Genomic DNA, 9495 nt, shown 5'->3' on the forward strand with positions numbered 1-9495 from the left:
GCTGGTAACATTCACAGATTCTGGGAATTAGGATTTGAACATCTCTTTATGTCCAAATCATTATTCTATCCATCACATTGTCTAATCCAAGTCAATTCAAATATCACCTCACCCTCCCTTCTTTGGTATCCTCCCCTTATTTCATAACTCAGGAAAAATTCTATGTAAAATTCTTTTACTTCCAAGCACTCCTGGGAGTCCCACCAGCTCCCTTACATGTACTTAAAGCAAGTCATATTTTTTAACGTTTCCCTTGTACTGTTATCTCTCTTTTCTTCCTCAATCTTGTTTGTTAAATGCAAACATGTCTTCTTGGTAGCGATGCAGCCTCGGAGGTTCACTTCCCAGCCTTGCCCACCCTTTCTGCTGACGCTCCAGCAGTGGCAATGAAGTCCCAGAAACAACAAATCTTTGAATTGAGGGGAAATACCCCTTTCCACGTTTTGTATTATGTTCTGCTAAAGGATAACACAGCAGAGTTACTTGTTCCCATCTTAGGGTCTTAAAAAAACAAACAAAAAAAAAAAACCAGTTTTACTTTAAAATGTAGATGTATGGAGGAGATAAATCTAACTGGCAGAAATGGTGTGTGCTGAGCATCATTATGCCCCAGGGATGACAGACACCTGGTTTGGGTTCTGATATCTACAGACTGAGTTATTGACTCGCTTTTCTCTCTGGTTGAGTTCTCATCCAAGAAGCCTCCTCAGTTGGGCTGGCTAGACTCTGGGAGACCTAATCAGCAGCATACAGAGCAGATCTGAAACCAGTGGTGGAAACTGTCTGGCTTAAATGCAGTCAGCTCTCACACCGATCCCTTCTTTACTTTGCCATAATCACAAAACCTGCCCAATGAGGGAGGTTTACTTAATATTTAGATAATAGTAATAGCCACCACCATCACCCTATTGTATATATATAATCCTCACCCATCCAACATGACATCATTGCTTAAGATTCCTAAATCAGTGCTGGTTTTCTATTTGAGGATTTGTAGAATTTTTCTGTTACTGTTTAGATAAAAGCCCAATCTATCATATAAATATCTTCCTTATATTTATAATATGACTTCCATTATTTTATTGTTAGCTATTGCCTTTCTTCATTCTAGTCCTTAGTCACACACTTTCCTTTTCAAATTGTCTAAGTCACATCATATTTAAGTATCCACAAGTCCGCACTTCCTTTCAATACAGTTGTCAAATTTTCTAGGGCAATTTTAAGTCTTTCTAAAAACTTGGTAAATCAGTTGATATTTAAATGATTGAGAAAGTATCAATTTTGTCTAATATATGTCACCTGATGCTTTATTGTACTTCAGTGAGAATAGTATATCTTAAAAGTAAAAATTAAACAATTCATCCAAGAGTTGGCATTATTTTATTATTGCTCCCCCAGGTTAGCAAACTGCTGATAACAGCCCCAGGTGTTCCTCTGTCCTTTCTTGCTGACTTAATAATTCAGGTTAAGTCTCATCCTGATATCCTCAAAAACCCAATTTGACAATTCTATTATTTCCTGTCTGTACCCAGTACCCTTAGCAAGTCTCCTTTCCTGAGGCCACTGCCTGCCCTTTTAGAAAAAATTTCCTTTTATCCATTTCTCTAAACCCACAATATTTTTCAACTGGCTTGCCTTTAGTCCTTCCGGAAATGACTGCAGCTCTTTCAAGCTAGGGCAAAAATATACTTCTTGAAATTCCAAAATTTCTCATAAAAAGATTTTTTATTTCACCATTTACAGCCATACCAGGTCAAATTGCTAAGAAATGATTATTAATAAATCATGAAATTAGTTTATCGGAAGATAATGTGATCACGTTTACTGACAGGGAAAACAGGGACTATAACTCAATATCCAGTAACATTTAAGGAAGGAAGTATTTTTCACAAAGCTTTCTGGTTGAAAAATGCTGCATAATTTTAAGATAACAGAATCATTTTGGCAACAGGGGGAAAAAGCTTCAAGAGTTCTGAGGCATGTCTTTACTCATGCATATTTAGAGATCTTTCATGAGGATGAAATAACCCTTATGGAGGAAAAAAATTCCAGTGTTGCTGTAACTGTTGTTAAAAGCAAATAGTACCAACAAAAGAACCATAACTTAAGACACTGTGGGTAGAAGGCCGAAAGGTATGATATTTGGGCACTTTAATGGTAAACTTGCTGAGAACTTGTTACCTGTTTGCATGTACTGCCTTACTGTCTGTCCTAAAGAGATTGAAAAGCACTGTGAAAACCAGTTTTTTTAAAAAGAAAAGATCGTATTTTGGGGGCTTCTTCACTGTCAGTCTCTAACTTGACGGAAAAGAGTTACTGGGCTTAAGTAAGTCATCTTGTCACCATTTCAGTTAAATATAAGACACAAGGAAGGTTGTGATGAAGGGACTGACTCTAACACCATGAAAAAGCCCTGGATTTTTCAGCACTCCTGAAACTGGTTGAAATCTCCTCACATGTAGTCCTCACTACATGCCTCAGACAAGCAGAATACAGTACTGCCTGCACACAAATGACTTTTGCAAAAGTTAAAATGGAAAATATCCAAGAACAATCACATGTGTACAATCTTCATTCCTATTTTTCTTAATCACTGAAAAATGACAACATCCCGCACTTTCTTCTCTTTTCTTTTCCTGGGCTCCTGCACTATTACTATTTTCAAATTTCTTTTCCTGATCTTTCTGTTAAACAACCCAAACCCCACCCTATTTGTTGCCATGCAAGATTCCTTTCTGTGGATAATGAATGCCTTGTGTTATTTTCTTTTCTTTCAGGGTCTCTTCCCCTCCCCTTATCTGCTAGATAATTTTAAAGTTTTTTCCCACATAGATGACAGTGAAAAGAGAATCTTTGAATAACCAGAGGACTAGCTCAAAGCAGCATTTCAGAAGTGTACATTTTCTTTGACATTTGCTGTTTTATCATTAACATGTACATAAATTTGGCATCCTACTTCAAAATGGATCTGAGTTTCTGTTACTCTGAGGTGTATGACATTGTTTGCCAAGCATGGAAACTTGCTTCATGCAAGACGTGCTAAGCTGCTTCAGTCTCATCCTTCTGACCCCATAGACTGTAGGCTGCCCAGCTCCTCTGTCCATGGGATCCTCCAGGCTAGAATACTGGGTGGGTTGCTATGTCTTCTTCCAGGGGATCTTCCTTACCCAGGGATCAAACCCTCATCTTTTATGTCCCCAGCATTGGCAGGTAGGTTCTTTGCCACTAATGCCACCTGCTACAGAAAGACAGACCTTGATTAATTATGACTTTCAGTATTCCTATAAGCCTCTCTGTTGAAAGCTACTCTTTTCCCCATATTCACAGGTAAGTGGATATTAAGAGACAGGGAGGTGACATTTCCCTGATTCCCTAATTCTTCTTCCTGACCTTTACTCTTCCATCTGACTACAGAAATCCATCCTCATTTAAGGCTATTTATCATATATCATCCTTGTTGAGTTCATTTCATTGAATGTAGCCTTTTGGATCTGGATCACAGTCTTTTTCTGCAATATTTTGCCATAATTCTATAAGATTTTAGTGTTCATGTAGACAAAAGGTGGCATCTTGACTTCAAATTCCCTAGATCTCTTTCACCTTATCCTTTCCTCCTCTGCACTATAGCCTTTCTCCAAAGAGCACATGTTGATAGTTCACTCAGAAATTTTGAAGTTCCATATTCTATACTTTGCAAACAATTTTTTTCACCTCTCTCATACTATCCTTCCCACCAAATCTGTACAGCAATTTCCACAAAACCTCCAGTACCTGGATTCCCCATTTTGGATTTATCAGTTCAATCCTGGGCTACGCTTCCTTCTTACTGAACTTGAACTTCAGGGTTGTTTGTCTAAAGTTCAACATCATCAGCAATCTGTAAAACCCAAACCCTGGAGCAGTGACACTTAACCTTTTTTGGTTTTACATTTTTTTTTCATTTTTTAAAAAAAAATTTTATTAGTTGGAGGCTAATTACTTTACAATATTGTAGTGGTTTTTGTCATACATTGACATGAATCAGTCATGGAGTTACATATATTCCCCATCGCAATCCCCCCTCCCACCTCCCTCTCTACCTGATCCCTCTGGGTCTTCCCAGTGCACCAGGCCCGAGCACTTGTCTCAAGCATCCCACCTGGGCTGGTGATCTGTTTCACCCTAGGTAATATACATGTTTTGATGCTGTTCTCTCGAAACATCCCACTCTCACCTTCTCCCACAGAGTCCAAAAGTGTTCTGTACCTCTGTGTCTCTTTCTCTGATTTGCATATAGGGTTATCATTACCATCTTTCTAAATTCCATATATATGTGTTAGTATACTGTATTGGTCTTTATCTTTCTGGCTTACTTCACTCTGTATAATGGGCTCCAGTATCATCCATCTCATTAGAACTGATTCAAATGAATTCCTATACACCATGGAATATTACTCAGCCATTAAAAAGAATTCATTTGAATCAGTTCTAATGAGATGGACGAAACTGGAGCCCATTATACAGAGTGAAGTAAGCCAGAAAGATAAAGAACATTACAGCATACTAACACATATATATGGGATTTAGAAAGATGGTAACGATAACCCTATATGCAAAACAGAAAAAGAGACACAGAGGTACAGAACAGACTTTTGAACTCTGTGGGAGAAGGTGAGGGTGGGATGTTTTGAAAGAACAGCAAGTATATTATCTATGGTGAAACAGATCACCAGCCCAGGTGGGATGCATGAGTCAAGTGCTCGGGCCTGGTGGGCTGGGAAGACCCAGAGGAGTCGGGGGGGGAGGGAGGTGGGAGGGGGGATCGGGATGGGGAATACGTGTAACTCCATGGCTGATTCATATCAATGTATGACAAAACCCACTGGAAAAAAAAAAAAAAAACATACTTCAGAACTTGCACTTCCCTCAAAACTCATCTTCACTCAGACTCTATTCTCAGCAGATTTCAGTCTTCTACTTGATATTTCATCAGGGGAAAAAAGATCCTCTCTGACTTCCTATATCCTTACTGATGAAATATGCTATCCATATGGAAAAATAGCTAAAAATTATTTAAATCAAAGAAAAAAGTGAAAGTGTCAACACTTAAATTATTTTCAATCATTTGAGGAGTAGGGTCCTAAACCGTATAATGGGGGGCTTCTCAGGTGGCACTAGTGATAAAGAACCTCCCTGCCAATGCAGGAGATGTAAGAGATGTGGGTTTGATACCTGGTCAGGAAGATCCCCTGGAGAAGAAATTGGCAACCCACTCCAGTATTCTTGCCTGGAGAATCCCCATAGACAGAGTAGCCTGGCAAGCTACAGTCTATGGAGTCGCAAAGAGTTGGACACAACTTAACAAGTAAACCACCACCAACAACCCATTTGATAGCTTAAAATATGAAAATAGACCAGATCTGATTTGAATAATTATTGACAACAGGTGTTTCCATCTTTGTATTCCTGCCTATATAGGGACCGGACCAAAAACCACCTACTTTCCTATTTATTACTCATAAGTTTTATGTATACTTTGAAGTCTGACCCAGTGCAATTAGATTTCTAAAACGGAAAGCACAGAGACTGTGCCACTTTCAAGTTGAAAAAGACAGCACGTCTTTGATCACTGACCTGGGAAGAGAACTACTGAGACCTGATTCTCTGAAACTCACGTCTTCCAAAGCTTCACTTTCACTTTCATCAAGACAACAATCCTCTGGTATTGTTGACAACTCAGGAACATTGTAGTTGGTGTCTTAGATGGTCTGGGTTCTGTACCGGGAAGTAATCCAAACCGGTTCCTTGCAACATTCAAGGGAAAATATTCAGCTAGTCTTTTAGAAGATATTTCCCTCCTGTAACAGGACTCAGTGTCATTAATTTTTGAATACTTTATAACAAGCCAGAGAAGTTGCAGTAATTTAATGAATTATGTTTCTACTTACGGATTGAAAAGGCACAAAACTAATACAGGTGGCTTTGCTTTTGAAAAGACTACTAGAAAATAGCAAGCTTTAAGCAGAGCTTCCAATTTATCAAAGCTCAATATTTCTTTCCTTTCTGAAATATGAAGTATAATAGTCTTGGGTAAGCAAAATAAAAGTTTAATAAGCAGTATGTTCCATTTCATAGTTCTGATTTTTTTTCCAAAAAATTACTTTTTTCCTTTGTTTTCTGTCAGAAGCAATGCATTTACATTGACTAATCCGGATTACTTCTTGAGTAAATGAAACATTGCATTCTTTTTCAACTATTTTGGCAGCCAGCAAAAACAACAGACTCCAGTGAAAGACAAATTTTAGTGTCCACCTTCATAAAAGCCAAGAATCTGTCCAGAATATTGACAACCAGGATAAAAGTTTATGTGCAAGATTGAAAATTTTTAAAGGTGCTTAAAGCCCTTAAATCTCGACATGTCTCTGTCTTCAACACACCATGTTCTTGTTCTCAGAAGTAGCCTTCAATAGGCTCAGTCATTTTTTTGTGGTTGGAACTTCTGTTCCTGTTGCAGGTAGAGTTTCAGCAGCTCAGAGAGCTGACCTTCTTCCAGACTCCCAAGACCTATGCCTCCCCATCCTTCATTAGATGGGAGAGGGAGCCTGTGGTCTGGAAAGGGGTGAGCACAGAGGAACAGACGGACTCCACCTGGGTCAGTGACCCAGCAGCTCAACAGTCCCCCAGGAAGCATCCACCCCACCACCGCCTCTGCCGCCTCCACCTCAGCCTCACAGTCGACCTCGGTGCCACTGCCCATGCCCACCCTCCTACTGGCAGCAGCTCCTCCTGCAGACTCTGGTCTCCCAGCAACTCTTCAGCAGAAACTGAAGCAAAGCTCTTCTTGTTCATCATATCTTTAATTTCCAAGGTTAAAAATTGTTCTTTGATTTTTCCTTTTTCATAATATCCCATTTTGTCTCATCAACAAATAATCTTTTTTTCTACCCTTGATGATAAACTATGACTTCCTTTTAGTTCTCTGTTCCATTGATTGCTTTTGTCTGCATTTCTTTTTTTTCTAGTTACTTTTGGCTCTGCTTCTTGAGTGGTCTTTTCTCAAACATCCAATGTTTATCGGCACTCCTTAATATGTGAAAGTGAGAAGCTGATTGGAGGAAGTGTCTAGGTGTGGGTTGGTGGAGGGTATAAACCCTGCTGTCTAACAAAGCAGGAGAAGCAGTCTGCTCATCCAGCCTTTTAATATGTAGATGTTTATATAACGCACTGTTCTTAGCACCAACAGTCACCCCTACCTTATCCTGTATCTGCTGTCACTGAATCCAGAGCTCTGTGGTGGGGTTTCTCCAGACTGCACCTGGTGCCCTGAAGGATGGATGTGGTAAGGAAGTTTCCTGACTTCTCAGGGAAGTGCCAGGGAGCAGGCAATTTCAACCGATGTACAGGTACTAAACCAATCATGTTGCTCATCATACCTCAGTCTTGTTCTAGGCATTCTGCAAGGCAAACTAGATCAGTTCTTGTAGGTACTTCACCTCCTGTAGGCATTTGGATTTCTATTTCTTCTACCCAAGTCCATCAAATCTCCCGCAACATTTTGTTGTCTAAACATTTTTCGAAGTCTTTCATCCATACTTGTCTCTTCTGTTGTCTTAATCCTGGTGGCTAATCCTTTTTTGATTCTTCACTGGTATTTTAGTGAAGTTTTTGCAGGGAGAGCTAATGGACAAGAGTGGTCAATCCACTAAACTTAATTGGAAGGGCTCAGTAGTTAGCAGTTGATATTTCTAAAACATTGGACAGTATCAGAGCATGCATATGGATGGGTTGGAGGTCATACATATTGTTATGCATCATTTGCAGCATTAGAATATTATTTATGACTCTACCTTCAAAGTATGGTCTAAATTTGAACACCTCAGAAGCTGTCATCCTAATCCAGTGATGTCACCTTAAACCAGGACACTACCATCTGTCATGTAGACTGAAACAATGAAGCAAATGAGAAAAGCCAATCTGGATTTATCCTGACTGCCTGAAATCTGCCCAATACTGACTTCAGCTCCAAGTTATGCCTGCTAGCCTTCAGAGGAGAGGTCCTAGCTAAGGCTTGAACTGTTCAATGAGTACAATGCCTAGCAGTCATTTCACGGAGTAGGCTTTCAATTTTCCCCCAGATTTAAATCTGACCTAACATTCATTTCCTGCCTTAATATGTGCTCACCAGCCTCTTAACTCCCTTTCATTTCTGCCTTCTATAGAAGGGATATAGACCACTGACAATCATGTATTCTATGGCAAGAGAAAGAGTGTGGCACATAAAACAGAAAAATCTCTTTAATGCAAGAAAATATCTTTAATACATGAAACTTCACTAACAAGAAGAATCTCGGTTGATGTTTCGTCAGTCAATCAGTCAGTTCAGTCGCTTGGTTGTGTCCGACTCTTTGCAACCCCATGAATTGCAGCACGCCAGGCCTCCCTGTCCGTCACAAACTCCCGGAGTTTACTCAAACTCATGCCCATCGAGTTGGTGATGCCATCCAGCCATCTCATCCTCTGTCGTCCCCTTCTCCTCCTGCCTCCAATCCCTTCAAACATCAGTGTCTTTTCCAATAAGTCAACTCTTCGCATGAGGTGGCCAAAGTATTGGAATTTCAGCTTCAACATCAGTCCTTCCAGTGAACATCGAGGACTGATCTCCTTTAGGATGGACTGGTTGGATCTCCCTGCAGTCCAAGGGACTCTCAAGAGTCTTCTCCAACACCACAGTTCAAAAGAATCAATTCTTCAGTGCGCAGCTTTCTTCACAGTCCAACTCTCACAGCTGTACATGACCACTGGAAAAACCATAGCTTTGACCAGATGGACCTTTGTTGGAAAAGTAATGTCTCTACTTTTTAATATGCTGTCTAGGTTGGTCATAACTTTCCTTCCAAGGAGTAAGCGTCTTTTAATTTCATGGCTGCAATTACCATCTGCAGTGATTTTGGAGCCCAAAAATTAAAGTCTGACACTGTTTCTACTGTCTCCCCATCTATTTCCCATGAGGTGATGGGACCAGATGCCATGATCTTAGTTTTCTGAATGCTGAGATTTAAGCCAACTTTTTCACTCTCCTCTTTCACTTTTATCAAGAGGCTTTTTTAGTTCCTCTTCACTTTCTGCCATAAGGGTGGTGTCATCTGTATATCTGATATTTCTCCTGTATATATCTGATATATCTTGATTCCAGCTTGTGCTTCTTCCAGCCCAGCATTTCTCATGATGTACTCTGCATATAAGTTAAATAAGCAGGGTGACAATATACAGCCTTGACATACTCCTTTTCCTATTTGGAACCAGTCTGTTGTTCCATGTCCAGTTCTAACTGTTGCTTCCTGACCTGCACACAGGTTCCTCAAGAGGCAGGTCAGGTGGTCTGGTATTCCCATCTCTTTCAGAATTTTCCACAGTTTATTGTGATCCACTCAGTCGAAGACTTTGGCATAGTCAATAAAGCAGAAACAGATGTTTTTCTGGAACGCTCTTGCTTTTTCGATGATCCAGCGGATACTG

At 39.9% G+C, this 9495-nt stretch overlaps 1 pseudogene; it reads right to left on the bottom strand.

Annotated features, from left to right (window-relative positions):
• Positions 1-279: 279 nt before the first annotated feature.
• LOC136167503 (cyclin-G2 pseudogene) lies at positions 280-6736 on the bottom strand (annotated as a pseudogene).
• Positions 6737-9495: the final 2759 nt, after the last annotated feature.

Source organism: Muntiacus reevesi, chromosome 4 (assembly GCF_963930625.1).
Source record: "Muntiacus reevesi chromosome 4, mMunRee1.1, whole genome shotgun sequence".
NCBI lineage: Eukaryota > Metazoa > Chordata > Mammalia > Artiodactyla > Cervidae > Muntiacus > Muntiacus reevesi.